This window comes from Lepisosteus platostomus, chromosome 2 (assembly GCF_059453375.1).
Source record: "Lepisosteus platostomus isolate fLepPlt1 chromosome 2, fLepPlt1.hap1, whole genome shotgun sequence".
NCBI classification, from domain to species: domain Eukaryota; kingdom Metazoa; phylum Chordata; class Actinopteri; order Semionotiformes; family Lepisosteidae; genus Lepisosteus; species Lepisosteus platostomus.
The window spans coordinates 52,660,118-52,679,516 of NC_142612.1; positions in this window are offsets into that span (position 1 = coordinate 52,660,118).

Sequence of the window (19,399 nt, forward strand, 5' to 3'; positions counted from 1 at the left end):
ACGGTGTACAGAGATGTGATGTCCATGGTAAAAATGTGGCATTCGGTACCCTGAAATTGGAAATCATTGAAAAGTTGGAGCGCGTGGTTGGTGTCTTTGATGTATGAGGGAAGATCTTCAACCAGCGGTCTCATGAGGCTGTCGAGAAAGGCTGAGATGTAAGTAGTTGGACAGTTACATGCTGATACGATGGGGCGTCCAGGGGTGTCCGGTTTGTGGATTTTGGGGAGGAGGTAAAATTGAGATACCTGTGGGTGTTCCATGATGAGCCGGTTCGCCTCCTGGGGGAGCTCGTTGCTGCTGATAAGAAGGGAAATGGTGGATACCACTTCCTTTTGGTAGTCAGTGGTAGGGTCCTGTTGTTATATAGGGTCATATAGCATATACCTATAACATATAGGGTCCTATATGTTAATATAGTGTACATAATACTTCATCATGCGTGAATGAGTCAAATTAAAAGTAAAATGTGTTTACAAAGAAAGTGGATTGCAGTAATACTATTAGCTATATAAATAGATATATTTAGATCCTTAAATTAATATCGTTATTAATTTCTTTAGATATGCGCTTCCTTATTATATTCCCTATTAATCAATCCTAAAAAGTATATGTTTCTTTTACTACGATAACAAGTGCAAGTATTCATAAAAAAGGTTAATCACTTAACTTTGAACGTGTTGCGATATTTAGAAATACCAACAAATTCAATAGGGTTGATAATGTTTGCTATTTTAGCTTTTTAAAGAAGTAAGTACCACCCTAAAGATGTGTACGTGTTCCGTCAGTCTCCTTATGTGTGTTTATAACCTGTGTTTGGTTTTGTGTGGTTTGTTAAAAGAATATAGCTATCGCTTGGTTTGCTTATTGTATCTCCACTAGTCCTTTGTCCTGAGAAGAACCTGGTAACGTTACATTGGTGTCAGAGTGGGATGGATTGACAAATCGCAGCAAACATTAGCCGATTCTGTCAAGCGCCGGCTGACTCTAAAAGAGACAGAACCCACCGGCAGCGCACAAATGGAGCCTGAGCAACTCCTGGGTGTGACAGGTGGCCACTGCCCTTACCAGGGCTACTCAGTAGTGGTCCCGCCGGTAGAATTGGGGCAACTGCCCGCTACTCACCGCCAGCGAATGCCCCAGAGAGAAGATACTCTCCCTGCCGGAGCCGGCCAGCTATTCCCACACCTGCCGGCGCGAGTGCGACCCAGTCGCTATGACGGGGAAGTGCCTTCGGAACCCTACGAAGCGCAGTTCTAGCTCGCAGCCCGGACGAATGGCTGGACCTGGGCAGAGATGGACGTCCAGTGGCGGCGCTGGCAACAGCTCTCTGGCTGCACTTCAGTGTGGAGGAGGCGCCAGACCTGATGTGTGATAGGCTGGCGCTGCGGCAGCGCCGACCAGGAGAGCGACTGGGCCCGGCGCCGCTGATGTCATGTTCCTCGCCCGCCGAGGATACCCAGCTTTTCCCTGGGAGGCATAGCGGGAGATGGGTCTCCAGGCCTTTCTCAAGGCCCTCTCACCCGAGGAGTTGTGGCTGCACCAGCCTCGCTGGAGCAGGCCTTGGCCCTTGCTACACAGGCTGAGGCTGTGTTCAGGGTGGCTGGAAGCGCAAGCAGACACAGTGCGCCCTGCCGTCTGACCGAGGCGGCGATGGAGGAGTCCAGCGAGGTGGAAGAGGAGCCAGCCCGTGCAGCGACCCCTGCGGAACAGCCCCGCACACTGTTTTGCAAACGCTGTTGGAAGAGGGGACACTGAGCCCAGTACTGCCGGGCACCCGAACCTCGCACTCCTCGATCGCCGTTGGGAAACGGGAATGGGGCGGCTCAGCGCGGGGGATGGCAGCCCTTGAACACCTCAACCCCCGTTCTGGAGAGCGCTGTGAAGACTGACGTCCCTCACGCCACCGTGGGGCGAGTCGGCTTTAGCCGGGGCCTGTACCTCCACTGCTGAATCGAGGACCAACCCTGCCTGGCCCTGCTCGACACCGGTTAATCGGTAACCCTACCCCGGCCAGGCGTCCTCCCCGACACCGAGGGTGCCTCCGGCCTGCGGCTAAGGACCGTGATAGGACAGCTCGCTGCAGTCTGGGGAAAACAGGTGCTTGCCTTCCGTCTAGGTACAGCAATGGTGCGCCACCCCTGCTACCTCGCACCCATCCAGGAGGACTGCATCCTGGGGCTGGACCTGCTGCAGTGACTGGGGGCCAGTTTGGACTTGGGCCAGCAGGAGTTGGTGTAGCAGTGGGAGCAACTTCACCTGGTGGAGGGCAGGCCCGGCGAAGGCTGAGAGACACGGGCTTGCCGGAGCCGAGGGAAAAAGAGGCAGTGTCGGCGGCGGCGGCAGTCACCGGAGCAGACCGTACCTGCGAGCTGGGGAGCGAGTGTGCCGGATCTTGCCCCCGATTCAGCCGGGGGGCCAGGCAAGGCGGCAGCAGCGGGGGCCGAGTGTCGCGTGGAAGCGAGGCATGCCTTTGAGGACCTCTACCAGCGAAGCTGCGAGGGTCTCGATCAGGACCAGCAGCAGCAGCTCCAGGTGCTACTCGCCCAGAACGAGGACCTCTTTGCGGCGAGAGATGAGGACTGCACCCGCACTGCCCTGGTCCAACACGAAATCAACACCGGCAACGCTCGGCCCATCCGCATCCCACCGGGATGCATGGTTCACACCTAGCGGACCGCCGCCGAGGAAAAGATCCGGGAGATGGCCGTAGCGGGGTGATTGAGCCCTCTGGGAGCCCGTGGTTGGCGCCAGCTGTACTGGTCCAAAAAAAAGACGACTCGTGGAAGTTCTGCGTCAACTACCGCAAGCTGGACGAGGTCACCCGGAAAGATTCCTACCCCCTGCCGAGGATAGACGATGCCTTGGACTACATCACCGGGTCGACCTGGGTCAGCTCCCTGGACCTCCGCTGTGGCTACTGGCAGGTACCGCTCGCTCCCGATGCATGCCCGAAGACAGCCTTTTCCAATGGCCAGGGCCTCTGGCAGTTTACTGTCATGCCTTTTGGCCTGTGCGATGCCCCGGTGACTTTCAAGAGGCTGATGGAGAGGATGCTGGCATCGGTCCCGCGGAACCAGTGTGTGCTGTATATGGACGATCTGCTGGTTCATGCCCGGGGTTTCGACCAGGCCTTGACTAACCTCTAGGCAGTGCTGGCTTGCATCCGCCTTGCTGGCCTGAGGCTTAATCCCCGCGAGTGCAAGCTCCTGCTGTGGGAGATGATCTTCTTGGGACATGTTGTTGGACCGCGAGGTGTAGCTACAGACCCAGGTAAGGTTGCCACAGTGAGGAGCTGGCTGACTACCCACACCATCGCAGACCTGCGCAGCTTTCTAGGGTTGGCCTCGTACTACCGGAGGTTCGTCCGGGACTTTCCCAGCATCGCTGCCCCACTGCACCGCCTCACCGACAAGGGCCGCGACTGGGACTCGGGCTGTGAGACAGCTTTCGGACGGTTACGTGAAGCTCTGGTGGGGGCCCCCGTGCTGGCCGAGTGACTCAGGAGTGGGTGCGGTGTTGGCGCAGGAGGGGCCAGATGGGAGCGTGTAGTTGCCTACAATGGTCGGGCTTTGACTAGGCTGAACGGAACTACTGCGTGACCCGCTGCGAGCTGCTGGCGGTGATGGCGGTGGTCCACCACTTCAGGCCGCACCTGTTCGGGACCTGGTTCCGGTTGAGGACCGACCGTGCGTCCATCATCTGGCTGCTCCACTTTAAGGAGCCGGAGGGGCAGATGGCACGATGGATAGAGGTCCTGCAGGAGCACGACTTCACTGTCTTGCACCATGCGGGAACTTGCCATCCCTTTATTTAAAACTCATAAATAAAGCTGATACTGTTTAGACTTTTAATTATTTAAAACTGTATTACAGCAGCACAATGCACAATGCAACATAAATCAGCATAGCTTTCTCGCCGTTTAGATTTATTTTTCTTGGGATCTTGGGATCAAACGTGGAAAGATTAGATTGTAATCGTTTTTATTTTTTAAATACATTTTAGAAAAGTGTAATCTATACAAAAAAGCTGTACACCACCTGCTATAAAGATACATATTGTAATACTTTCGGGTTCGAATAGGACAGACACAAGAACTCAGACTTGCGGAGTTAAAGCAAGCTAAAGCCTTGATTTTATATATCACATTTAAAAGTGGCATCTCAAAGCAATACAGTAGATGTAAAAACAGTTAAAAGGACCACAGATTAAAAAGTAAATACCCAACACTGATTGTACCCATCTGTCATGCTAATAAAGCACCTTGAATTGAATTGAATTGAATTGAGGGGGGGAGAACGAGAGAGCACAGCCAGGACTGGCAAATAAGATACACTCCACAGACATTCACAACAGCGACATATCATAAAACTTTTGCACATATTGTTAAATTATTACTTGTTTTTCAAAAGTTAAAAAAACACTTGAATAACTTATCCAGTCTCTCGAAATAAAGTTATTTTTCAAGCAATGCAACAAACGTAGGGCAACGTGTTTTTTTTAATCCAACATTGACAGCCACATCTTAAATCTTGTCAGTCAGCTCTTTTTTCTCTATTTGAATTGTGGCGATTCAAACAACTTGGGATAACAAGTGGTCTCAAAGTCACCGAGCTCACAGAGCTTCAACAACAGATGACAATTTCCTTAGTCCTTCCTTGGTCTTCCTGAAATTGTCAGATTATGAGTGAATAAAAGCATTTTATTAAAAACACGTTTGTGTTTGTTTGGGAGCTATATTATGTATTTTTCATATGTAAGATATAATGATGTGTTCCTGCTTACACATTGCATGAAAAACGTTTTGATTCACATTATCTGGCGAGCCTTGTTTATCAAAGGACAGCACAAAAAAAACGGACAATACACAGGGGGGGAGGGCAACCGCGAGAGAGAGAGGGGGGGGGGGGGGGGAGGGTGATATGTGAATATGATAATGTGAATTCCATCAAGTCAGGCACCTGTGAATTTGCAGTATTCCCAGAAAGAGCCGCATCCCATCCACTGTTCTTCCAGAAAGCTTATGCAGAAGTGAAGGAATTAAATATGGAATTAATAAGGAATTTAATATGGAATTAAACCGGTTTCACAGGTATTTTCAAAGTAAAAGGGGGCGAGATTTCCAGCGAAAGACACCCCCTCCCCCTCCAAAACCCAGTAAGTACAGTACTTACTTGTTAAGAAAGCTAGGTGTTAGCATAAATGATTAGTAATCAATAATATTAAATTTAGCACTGTAATAAATTGTGCTAATAATAAATTCTATTCTACTCTGAGAATGTAGGGGGAGGAAGAATGCCCGAGGTCTTTTCACTTACTGCAATATTATGGACACTCAATTGACTTAAAAAAAAAACACTTTTTTTTTACAGCTGGTACAGCACCCCACCGTGCCCACGCACCAGCATTATATTCTCATGTACGGGTAGAATATGTTCAATGAAAGAAGGGTTCCTTTTGCCTTAGTCGGGAGACATTAGAAGCTTGCCACGCCCGGACTGTTACACCAACGCATTAGCATGTTAAAGCGATTTCATTGGGGAGCCTAGCTTTCTTAACTAGTAAGTACTGTACTTACTAGGTTTTGGAGGGGGGGAGGTGTCTTTCCCTGGAAATCTCGCCCCCTTCTACTTTGAAAACACCTGTGAAACCGTTTTAATTAATCACAGCCAGCACTCCCGCAGACAGGGGGGTTGTACTTGCAGTGCATTGGTATAGATGGGAAAGCCAGAGCCGAGTCAAGTCTAGCCATGTGTGAGTCTAGTCTCACAGAGCTTCAACAGCAGATGACAACTTGTGAGTTCGATTAAGAATGAATAAAAGCATTTCATTAATAACGCGTTTGCGTTTGTCTGGGTGCTGACAAAGTAAAAAACAATTACTTTTTGACAATGAAGAACTGTGTTTGTATCTCTCTCTCTGCTGGCGTTTGTAATCATTTTTATTTTTAAATACATTTTAGCAAAGTAATGTACCATAAAAGTATTGTAAGACATATTTGGGTTAACATGTTCAGTGGTCAGTGTGTGGCAATTTATTTGATGCAAGTGAAGTTTTATTTAATCTCTGACCCAGGGAAAAGTCTATTGTGGACGGCTGCGGAGAGAATGCAGGCTCGCCCTGTGTCCGTTATTCTTTTTGTCTTCTTCTGGCTTGGTCAGATAGTTTTTGTTTTTGTTTTATCAATAAAGTTTGATAATCGGCCAGTGAAAGCTCTGTTGTCCTTCACATGAATGCCTGAATCATTGTACTGAACCCGGGATTTTACAGATTTTTTTCTTTTTTCTTTTAAATACCAATAACAGCAACATACAGTTTACATAATATGTTGATGTTCCCAAATTAATATCTTTTATGACCTTTATGACCTTTGTTATGTTCTTCGTAAATGTCTAAGCTGGAACATATAATTATATCTCATTTTGTATTTCTTGAAAAAAAATGGTTTGCCCAGCCCAACGGTATTGTTGTTATTGTTTTTATCCTGTAAAGCGCTTTGAGGAGCCACCTTTAAAGGCGTCATATACAATAAAGTTCATTATTATTACTATTGTTAATTTGCTGGACAGAGAGGTGAACATTATTACGCAAAAGACAAAGATAGTGATTTACGTTGCATTGTGCATTGTGCTGCTGTAATACAGTTTTAAATAATTAAAAGTTAAACAGTATCAGCTTTATTTATGGGTTTTAAATAAAGGCGATTTAAATGCGATTTAAATCAATATAAATGTTTATGTTGTAATGCATAGGTGACTATTCATTGTTATTTAAATGACTTAAATTCGATCATGTTGTGATATTTAGAAATATAAATTTGTTTGGTGCGAGTGAGGCTTTATTTTAATCTCTGACTCAGGGAAACGTTTAATTTTTTCAAAGAAATGTTTGTTAAAAAAAAGTCATGACTCCGGCTGGATTCAAACACCCAACATGTGACGTGTGAGTCAGGAAGCTAACCCACAGCACCACTGGCAAGGTCACATGAGGAGTGTTGAAAAAGCCCTACATAAACATTATCAACAGACAATGTACAGCGTGTAATATTCTTGTGTTGCGGTAAATTAATATAATTATATCGTTATTAATTTCTTAAGATACGCAATTCCATATTATATTCCCTTTTAATCAAATTCTAAAAGTATGCTTGTTGACTCCGGTATCACGTTAGTTAAAGACTTCAATGCTTAAAATGTTTAGGGAGAAATGGAATACTGGTGTGTATTTTTTGGTGTGTAAAGTATCGAGACCAGCCACATACTGTATGTTTATGTTCCAAAATTAATATTGTTTATGGCCTTCACACGCGTTACAGTATGCTCCTATTCTTTTTATGCTCAGCTAATAAGATTTCCCTTCAATGGTAAAATTTCGTATAAATATTCAATACTTAATAGGGCACAGTAAAGACATTTAAATCTTTCTACGACCGACCAACCACGAGTGCCCCTGTCGGTCAACCAATCATGTACCGCTGTATTCTGCATCATCCCACGTCACAATGCACAAGGCCGTAGCCAATTACCTCCATTACGTGTCCGTGCCGGGCACTTTGAATGGCTGCATCTGTACGTCAGCATGTGTTGCCTGGAAAGGAACAGACAAAAGTTTATTCCATGCTGAAAAGAAAAGAGACACAACATGTTTTTTACAGCTGAAGAGGCTCCACAGCCAAAATGTTGCCCCTCTACTTTCCAGTTTGGAATAAACCTTTACCTGTTCCTTCTTAACAAATGGTTTGTTTTTTTAAAAGACTAAATCAAAAGAAACATACTGTATCTTCTTCTTGAAATACTGGTTAAGACAGTAATCATTGGCAACATTCAGCTTTTCAGTTTTAGCTTCATCCCAACTAATGTCTTTTTTAATATAAGTGAAGGAAAATTAATACATTTTATAACTGAAGCTCCTATGTTTGGAGACCTTAAGTTAAATGTACTTTTTGTGAAATAATAAAGTTGATAAATACAATTGCTCATTTTGTTGACATTTAACCTTTTCATTCAAAAGTGTTCTGTTTCAGCATTCACGAGTTGATTGTACATATTCTTTAAAAAAAATGTATACATCATTTGAAAATGCTCAAAATTGGACACCAGTTGAATGGTGTGAAGAAATTTTAAAAATGTATTTGACATATTTGTAGAGCAGTGAAACCATAACTCGATATCACACAAAAACAAATAACAAACATTATTAAAAAGGTCATAATGAGAATGTTTAAAATGGAAACCAAAGAAGCAAAAAAGTACATATCAGAAATATGTTTTCTTAATCCTTTTACCCTGATGACTTTCTATCTCATAATGCAAACAAATAAAGCTTCAATATTACTATCTTTACACACAATACACTATGAGTATTCCAAGAACATGGAACATAAACAATGTTTATGGGTGTAGAAGGTAATATTTCTCAAGCAATCCGCTTTCCTATAAAGAGAAAAGCTATTTTTAATAATGTCTTTAGGCTGAGCAGTTCTTCAGAATGTACCAGTAGAAATTTAGAATGAACAATACTAAAACATTGTTTTAAATACTGTATGCATTACATGCATTATCTGTCTTGAATAAAGTTGTTAGAAATAGACGGATATATTATATTTAATTCTGAAATATATATTTTTTATTATTTCTATATAATCTCTAATTCCTTAAAATGTTTTAATGGCTCTTTCTCCAGACTATTAATAACCCACTTGATCTACTTGATCTTTGGCATCCAGTTCCCAACTGAAGCTGCTAAGACTTTGACCAATGGAAGGAATCAATGTCACCATGTACCCTGAGTTCATCATTGTGGGATTGCCGGTATTGTAGGAGCACTACTTTACTCTCTTCATCGTCATCGTCATCCTCTATGATCTTGGACTTTTGAAGGAATAAGTCTCCGCTGAACCCTGTTTCCATCCAGGGTGGGGACATAGAGGGCGTACATTCCTACAAGTACTTAGGGGTACACCTGGATGATAAGCTGGAGTGGTCTGGTAACACTGACACCCTGTACAAGAAAGGTCAGAGCCAATTCTATTTTCTTAGAAGGTTCAGGTCCTTTGGTGTGTGTGAAACACTGCTACACATTTTTTATGAATCAGTGGTGGCGGTGGCCATCTTCTACGCTGTTGTGTGCTGGGGCAGCAGTATCATGACAAAAGATGCAAATAGGCTCAATAAACTTATCAAGAAGGCTGGCTCCGTGTTGGGGATGAGCCTTGACCCCATGGAGGTGGTGGCTGAGAGGAGAATGTTGACCAAGCTCACAGCCATCATGAACAACACCTCTCATCCGGTTCATGGGACTGTTACTGGGCAGCGTAGCACTTTTAGCAACAGACTGCTCCAGCTACGGTGTTCAAGGGAACGTTTCCGCAGGTCTTTTCTCCCGGCGGCTGTCAGGGTGTATAACACTGCCCTAGGCTAGGACTGTTAGCCCTTTATTTGCTCGTCTATGGACAGCATGTTTGCTCCATTGTAGTTTTTGGACAATCAGTCTGTATAAATCAATGCACATTTTGCACATATTTTATTGTTTTTGCAGTGATTATGATCATCACATTTTACACAAACCTATGTACTTATTTTTTATTTATTTTTTGTTGTCTTTTGTTTTATAACTATTCTGATGTCTGTTTTTGCTTGTCTTGGGCTGGACTGCTGTAACACGTCAATTTCCCTACAGAATTAATAAAGTATTATCTATCTATCTGGCCACTTTCTTGGATAATTTGCTCATTGTGCTGTTAGTGGGCCTGGATCAACCGGCTCCCCACACCCATGTACTTCTTCCTCTGGAACTTGGCTGTCATAGATGTTCTACTGACGGTTACTGTCATACCTAAGTTGTTAGTAGTTCTTTCTAGTCATAACAGGATTATATCCTTCTCAAGCTGTTTTGTGCAGATATTTTTTTATTTGGAGCTGTTGAAGTATTCATTGTTGCAGTTATGGCTTATGACTGGTATGTTGCCATAGTAAAACCTACATTGCAACACCATAATGAGCAGCAGGGTCTGTGTTACAATTATAGCCTCAGCTTGGGTGTTGGGCTTTCTTGTAACCTTTACATCTGTAGGACTGGCAAGCACTTTGCCATACTGTGGATCAAACGTTATCCGGCACATTTTCTGTGACTACCCCACTGTAATATCATTAGCCTGTGGGAATGTCACAGCACATGTGAATTTTGCTTTGTTTCTTGCCATCGTTGGAATTTATAGTCCTTTTCTGTTTGTCCTATGGTCCTATTACAGAATTGTGTGGTCAGTAATAAAAATGAAAACTGTGAAGAGCCGTAAGAAGGCCTTCTCAATGTGCTCTTCACATGTGACTGGTCTTCCTGTACTATGTGTCTGCTGCCATGGTGTATATTGGGCTGAGAGTGGAGAGTATCCCTCCTGATGGACGCATCTTCATTGGTACTATTTCCTCACCCCTTTTGGTCAACCCCATCATTTACAGCTTAAGAAATGAAAAAATCAAGGCAGCAGCTCACAAATACTTGAGGCTACAAACCCCTTTCTAGCATAATGCAAAGAATAGTGTAAACACAAGAATATAAGCCAAATAATCACTTTTTTCCATTGATAATTCAAAAAATAAGAACAAACACTTTACTGACAATCATGTGTTAAAATGTCCAAATTTTAAAACTTGGAATGTCCAAATTAAAGGAATATACATCACTCCCAATTTTTGATTTATTAATTAAATATAAAAACAAAATTGTATTATTGTATAAAATGAGATGTCTAGTCACTTAGTGGTTATTTATTGTGATTAAATATATTTAGGTAACCTATTCTCCATATTTCAAATTATATATATATTTTACCACGTGTACACTGTTAAATTGCACACCCATTTTATCAGTAGGACAGTTCTGTAGGGGTTTGTGCATTTATTGGGACAATTATTAATTGTAGCAGTAAGGCACAAAATTGATTCTTTTAATGGCCTTAGAATCCAACCATGCGGTATAACTCAAACAATGCACCCACACAGGTACTAATACACTAAAATACATTTATTAATACATAGAATGTGCATGTAAACATAACAGATCTTATCGTGAGGGTTATCAGAATACAAAAGATATATATTCAGTCAGTTACGAAGAGTTACACATATCAAGAGGACATACGTTCAGTATATCATTCATTTAGACCGTTTCATAATTGAACTTGGTTACATCTTCTACATTAGATACTGAAAACAAGTACATAACTCTTAGGAATTAAATTGATATCAACTGGTTGGGATAACAATTGAATTCTTGAGCTGTAATGCAGTGAAGTTGAATACTCATCCAATCTTTGGGGATTCAGATCTCCTGCGGGCACAAAGAAACAGTTGCAGGCTTGTTACTGTCCAATTCACGCTCTCTGGCTCCGTGCCAGGCTGTGCTGTTCGGCTTGCGACGGTGCACTGCTGATGCTCTCTGAAGACCGGCTAGTTAGTGTTGGCTTTAACTAGCGAAGTTGTGCTCAGGAGAAAAGTTACTGTGGGTCCCAGCAGGTCAGGAAGAAGACCGGTTCGTTCCTGATGAAGCACTAGTTCTGAATAGTGATTCAGCTGTCCACAGTTCCGACCTGTTCACGAGGCTTGCTGCGGATGCTAACCTCGGGTGGATCCTTTGATTACTCATGGCAACCTCCGCTCTCGACTCGCAAATTAATAACAATAATTAATAATAATTGCTTACACTTATATACCGCTTTTCTGGACACTCCACTCAAAGCGCTTTACAGGTAATGGGGACTCCCTTCCACCCCCACCAATGTGAAGCATCCACCTGGATGATGCGACGGCAGCCATAGTGCACCAGAACACTCACCACATGTCAGCTATTAGTGGGGAGGAGAGCAGAGTGATTAAGCCAATTCATAGATGGGGATTATTAGGAGGCCATGATTGGTAAGGGCCAATGGGAAATTTGGCCAGGACGCGGGGGTTACACCCCTACTCTTTTCGAGAAACGCCCTGGGATTTTTAATGACCACAGAGAGTCAGGACCTCGGTTTTACATCTCATATGAAGGACGGCGCCTGTTTACAGTATAGTGTCCCTGTCACTATACTGGGGCATTAGGACCCACACAGACCACAGAGTGAGCGCCCCCTGCTGGCCCCACTAACACCTCTTCCAGCAGCAACCTTAGTTTTTCCCAGAAGGTCTCCCATCCAGGTACTGACGAGGCTCACACCTCCTTTGCTTCAGCGGGTTGCCAGTTGTGAGTTGTGGAGTGATATGGCACTCAGCACTCGGACACTGGCACTGGCACTGGCACTCGGACACACTGGCCGTTACATGGTTGTCCGGGCTGTCTCAGTATGGTCAGGGGGTGCACTGCGAGAATGTCCTGCCCTTGGGAGCCTTTCTGCTCCTGGCCCGTCCTGCCCTGGAATTGTCTTGCACCCCTGGAATTCTCCTTAGAATAGTCCTCTGGGAGCTCTGTGTTGCCTGTTTTTACCTGGAGGAACTTACACGTGAGTTACTCAGCCCTACCAGTCCCTGATTGGCTGATAATGAGTATCCATGCCCTCTGACCTTGGGGTTGTAAACCACTTGGATGAGGCTCTCCATTGGAATCTTGCAGACTTTTAGGCACCAATGGATGACCATTGATCATGATAGCCAGGCTTAGCTAAGTGCATCCCCATTTGGGAGCTGTACAGAAGCAGCCATTCAAAATGGGTGGGGTATTTCGCGGTATACCCCGGTGGGCGTGTCGCAGTATCACGCAGTATCACGGGGTAAATCGCCTCATTTGACGTCATGCCAGAAAGTATCCGGCATCACCTTGTAAAACCGCCAGGAGGAGCCAATAAAGCTTAACCTCTCATGTACTGTACAGCATTTGAGCTTTTAAATTTAAACTGTGTATTACAGCATGTTAATCATCAGTCATTAAAATGTTGGTATATTTTATGAAAGCAAGATTGCTCAGTTGGACAAAAGTACACAACCTACCTTTATCAGAAATATTTATGCATCAAAGCCTTTACCGAAGATATTAATAATAGTATTAATAATGAATGACTTTGGACAAGCTGTAATCTCAAATTATAATTTCTTTAGTACATTTGTACAAGCACTTGGAATCTGTCCAAGCCCTACTTTGTCAGGCATTTTCTTTTACTGCAACGGACATAAAAACTCCCTTGCTTTTAACAGGGCGTTTCATAATTTCTAACTACGAAAAATATTTAAACTGCGACACTTATCATTCAACTAGAGCTCAAAATTATATTCAAAATATAAGGATCCTCAAGAGCACAGCAAAGACTGTATTAAAAGATACTTGTATCAGATACATGAGAATCCAGACTTTCAGGCTTATCAACGCTTTCTTTTCCGTATACCAGATATTATGGAACCACTTCAGAAGGGTGTCAGCCAGTCAGATTCCAGGAATCGGTACTTTAAAGAAAAAATACACACCGGTATTCCATTTCTCCCTAAAAATTTTAAGCATCGAAGTATTTAACTAACATGTGAAATAGCATGTAAAAAAGTGGTAGTTTTAAGCTTTTCTCCTAATATAATATGGAATCGCGTATCTAAAGAAATTAATAACGATATGAATATATTCGTGTACTGCGACAGGCTTGTGTAGGGCTGTTTCGCCTCTCTCTTCATGCGACTTCCCTTGTAGCCCACTGGTCTACATGCCTGATTACTAACCTCCAGGTTGTGTGTTCAAATCTAGCTGGCGCTGTGACTTTCCTTTTAACAAACATTTCTTCGAAAAAATAGAATAGCAATATTATGGACAATCAATTGACTTTTATATTTCTAAATATCACAACATGATCGAATCTAAGTCATTTTTGATAACAATGAATAGTCACCTTCTTCCCTTCTGACAACGGTCCCTGCTTCTGCTTCCTGCTTCTATTGTGTGTGTGTGGGGGGGATCCTTTCAGATCTCCCTTCAGATTTAAAAGGTTATTAATCATATCTTCGGTGTCGCATCTTACCAGCGCAGCTGATCTTTTGCTGCCTGGGTGGGTCAACTATCTCAACTATCAACTATCACTTTAGAGAACCTAACATTTCTATTATCAACAAATTGTAAATTTGTAATAGAGTAATTTTTTTTTAATGGAGAAATGGAGGCTGTACAGTATGCATTACAATATTTACATTTATATTGATTTAAATTGCGTTTTGATTTAAATCGCAAACGCGTGTTTAATTCTATGTTTTTTTTAATCATAATCAGACAAATGCAACATAAATTGAAACAGTATCTTTGTCTTCTAAGTATCTTAATAAACTTTCAGCATAGCTTTCTCCCCGTTTAGATTTTTTTTTCTTGGGATTTGGGGATCAAACGTGGAAGGATTAGATTGTAATCGTTTTTATTTTTCAAATACGTTTTAGAAAAGTGTAATCTATACTAAAAAGCTGTTCACCACCTGCTATACAGAGAGAGAGTAAGACCGAGGGGTGCAGAAGCAGGGAACTATTTACAAGGAAAACGGATACCTGCCCAGACTGTATGCCCGCTTTACTGTGGGACAGCCGCACTGGTCGGCGGCCTTCCTAAACCCCGCCTCTGACCACTTTCACTTCTGTCCTGCTCTTCCCCGTGCACCCCAGCCGGGCGCTCTTCGGCCTCTGCCCGGGGCGAATGTATATTTAGATATTTACACCTGGCGCTGCACCGAGAGTGCATCTGCATTTATAACTTAGTTTTTAAATTAAGTCAAGCAATATGAAGCATCACCTTTTAATTTTAAGTCCCTTAATTACATTGAGCACAGCTTTCTCACCACTTAGATTACTTTTTGATACCATCCTTACACAAAGCAGAAACTTATTGTATTTTCCGATGACATACAAGTGGAAAGATTACAGATTTTAATCGTCAAAAATTTTGTTACGTTATACGTTTTAGGAACGTTTCATCTATACAAACACCACAAAACTATTCTCGATTGTATTTCTGAATGTTATGTTACACCTACAGTAGTTCACTGCTTTAAATACATCGAACTAAGAAAGTTAGGTGTAGCACTTTAGATCTTTTTTTCTGAACCAGGGAAAATCTGATCATGTTTCTCTATAACAATAATAAAAAACTTTATTTTACATATCACCTTTAAAAGTGGTATCTCAAAGCAATACAGTAGATGTAAACCACAGATTACAAGGTAAATACCCAGACAAACACAAACGCGTTTTTAATAAAATGCTTTTATTCACTCAGCAGAGAGAGAGAGAGAAATCTAGCAGAGAGAGACACACACACAGGTTTTCATTGACAAAAAGTAATTGTTTTTTTTTACATTCCTCTTGTCTAACAGGAATGTTTTGTTTGTGGACAGACTGTCCACAAACGTGAGACTGTCTTTCTGAGACTCACATTCCCGAATGTCCCCCCGCCCCGGTCAACAATCCTAGGAAGAACACGAAACAGCCTGTTAATAAAATTGTTACAATTTTGTTCGGTCAGTTCTTCCTCCCAGAATTTATAGATCGCATCGATCAGTTCCTGCTTTGTGACGGGCTTAGCAGTTTTCCGAACGTAGTCTTTCAACAAATGCCAAACTATCTCTATTGGATTTAGATCTGGGGATTCAGCTGGAGTTTTCACCCAGTTCACTCCTTCTGCTACAAGCCTCGCCCTTGCTACTGTGTGTTTCGGATCGTTGTCTTGAAAGAGACAGTGCCTTGATCCAAAGTGCTCCCTAATATATGGGGCGGCATGCTGTGTGACCACGACTTCCTCGAAGAATTCACGGTCCATAATTCCTTCGAAAATAAGAAGTGGTCCCGGGCCTCTTCTAGATATACCCCCCCAGACGTGAACCTTCAGTGGATGTTTGGGCTTTGGCTTGTCCACATATCTCCCCTTTTTGCAAAATGACATTGTTGAAAACTGTTCCAGAGCCACTGTTGTTTCATCTGTGAAAAGTACATTCTGAAATGCCTCCCCCTGTTCAACCCATTGGAGCGCTTGTTTGAGTCTTTCCTCTTTGTTTTTTAGCCTTATCATGGGGCATGTGTTGGTTTTTCTGTATCTCCATCCAAGCCTCCTGTGCACTCTTCTTATCGATGTCGGACTAACGGTCGCACCGAGGTCAGCCCATAGCCGTCTTTGGAATTGCATCGCCGGTAGCTCCTCATTTTCATCAGTCAGTTTGTCGACAGTTCGCACAATAGGACTTGAAAAAAAAGAGACCAACAGTTAGTTTTAAAAATAATGTGCGTAGTTGTATTTACATGCAGGAAGGTATTTTTAGAAAGTTATTTACCTTTGAATCATCCTCGGTTTAGATTCTCTTTGCCTCCTCTCCCCTTTCAAATTTCGTCTCACTGTGCTTTCAGAAACGAAGATGTCCATCGAAGCCAAATGCTGTACAATGTCCCGTGTTGACTTCCCGTTTCTTTTCATCTTCATTATTTGGTGTGAGAGAGTCTTCGTGATTTTGGCCATTGTCCGTCTCCTTACCAAAGCGATACAGTGGTGCAGCTTGAATTGTGTACCTATATACTGTACGGTATGGTACAGATAAAACTTACACCATACCGATGAGCTAATACCAGGAAAAGACACTCCTATTTTATTTAAAACACAATACGCCAGGAAATGTGTCTGATTTATTAGCAAGTTAAAACAATTGCGTCGAAAACCTGGGGATAACAGCTGTTCCTTTTTCTGATCACTCGCTCTCTGGATACACGTCTCACCTGTCCTGTTCTTTGTTTTCCTAATTTGCTGATTATGCCTGCTGCGATCCACTCCTACCCTCACACCTAAAGAAGACTATTTTAAATTTCTTTGCGCGGTTCATTGTGCAATTAACCCTTGTATGTGCTGTCCTTAAGGTGATATCACATAAAGGTGATATGTAAAATAATGTTTTTTATTATTGTTATAGATAAACATGATCAGATTTTCCCCGGTTCAGAAAAAAAAGATCTAAAGTATACTAGTTTGTCACTAGTATGCTTTCAATACAGTGTTTGCTGTGCTCTTGGGGATCCTTGTGATATTTCGAGCTCTGGTTGGATAAGTGTCGCAGTTTAAATAATTTTCGTCGTTGGAAATTATTAAACGCACTGTTAAAAGCAAGGGAGTTTTTGTGTCCGTTACAGTAAAAGAAAATGCCTGACAGAGTAGGGCTTGGACAGATTCCAAGTGCATTTTTGCAATTTACGTTGCATTGTGCATTGTGCTGCTGTAATACAGTTTAAAATAATTAAAAGTCTAAACAATGTCAGCTTTATTTATGGATTGCAATTTAAAAAAAGTCAAAAACTGTGCTCAAAATGCAATTTAGAGCTTTCTGGCAAGAGGAGACACCCAAATTAATACTGTAACATACCACTGTTTGTGCATGAACAAGGTTATACTGCTATTTCCTTAGATATGCGATTAAAAAAAAAAATTGAATCCCCTGCGGAACCGGGCATCCATATGAATCAAGTAATAGGTTTATTCCATGCTGAAAAAAAGAAGAAAGAAAACACATTCCATAAGAATCAGCGCTTTTATATATAGCCTTTAAAGGTGGGTTCTCAAAACACTTTACAGGATAAAAACAACAATAACAACAACAACAACAATATTGTATTTCATTGCACTTTGACAGATCGTTCTTAAATCAATTGTTGACTTTTCTCTCTTTAATACTGTACTTGTTAGGATTGACTGAGCTCCACTCTATACCACACAATGATCCCCCCAGAGTCTCTGCCCCAGGTGATTTGGTTTTTTTTGACAAAGGGTGAAAACCTCTCTCTCTCGCTTGCCCTCCACCCCCCCGTGTATTGTCTGTTTTTTTTGTGCTGTCCCTTGATGAAACAAGGCGGAGGTAATTGGCTACGGCGTCGCGCATCGTGACGCAAGATGACGCAGGGTACCGCGGTACGTGATTGGTTGACCGACAGGGGCACTCGTGGTCCGTTGGTCTGCGATTCTTTTAATACAGTCTTTGCTGTGCTCTAGAGGATCCTTGTGATATTTCGAGCTCTTGGTGAATGATAAGTATCGCAGTTTAAATCATTTTCGTAGTTAGAAATTATGGAATGCTCTGTTAAAAGCAAGGGAGTTTTTTATGTCCTTTGCAGTTTTTTTGCAACATGAATATAATTATATCGTTATTAATTTCTTGATATACGCGATTTCATATTATATTCCCTTTTAATCAAATTCTAAAAGTATGCTTGTCGACTCTGGTATCACGTTAGTTAAAGACTTCGATGCTTAAAATGTTTAGGGAGAAATGGAATACTGGTGTGTACATGAGCAGTATTTACGCACTGTAGTATCGGTGTTAAGACATACTTCTCAAATACTATAAATCAAGTTAAAAATATCTCAAGACCGATTTTGGTCATAATGAAACCATGTTTCGTGTATGTTTTCTTTAAAGTACCGAGACCAGCCATATACTGTATGTTTATGTTCCAAAATTAATATCGTTTATGGCCTTCACACGCGTTGCAGTATGCTCCTATTCTTTTTATGCTCAGCTACTAAGATTTCCCTTCAGTGGTAAAATTAGATATGAATATTCAATACTTAATCGGGCACAGTTAAGACATTAAATATACATATACATACTGTATACAGTACAGTTTGCATACGGTAATATGTTTATGTTCCTAAATCAATCTCTTTTATGAGCATGTGAAAGGCATGGTGAATCGATTCTCAAAAATTACTGTACTTTGCATGATTGGAAACAAATGCGTGATTGCGAAATGCTGTGGTGTTACTTTTACAAAGACGGTCAATGAAAAAAAGAATGTTGACCAGGGCAATACTTTGAGTTTACACTTACAGCTTGTCCAAGGTCATTCATTATTAATACTATTAGTAATATCTTCGTTAAAGACTTTGATGGCCACAGCTCAAACATGAGAGGTTGAGCTTTATTAGCTCCACCTTGCGGAAATTCCGGATACTATTATTTTGCTTGTTGTATTATAGGAGAATTAACGGTAACTCGCGGTATTTACCGGTAGCTTGCGGTAGACTGCGTACAGTGTACCGCAAAATAATTCGGTATCGCCCGCGCATTTTGAATGGCTGCATCTGTATATGTGCAAAAGTTTTATGATATGTCGCTGTTGTAAATGTCTGGCTGGACAGGAGGCTCTACTGTACACAGAGAGTGGCGGGAGGGGGGGACAAGCCGATACATACTCTTAGAGTTTGATTAATAGGGAACATAATATAAAAATATAGTACCAAAAATAAGATACACTCTACAGACATTCACAACAGCGACTGTCAGAAGATAGGACACAGCGGCTCAGACACCTGCTGAATGGAAAGGGGCACTTTAATGTTCTGTATGGCTAATACTAAAGCCAATACTTTAATATTCTTTTCTGTATGTTTAACAATAGTTGGTACTGGCCTAATTTGTCCCTGCTCCTGT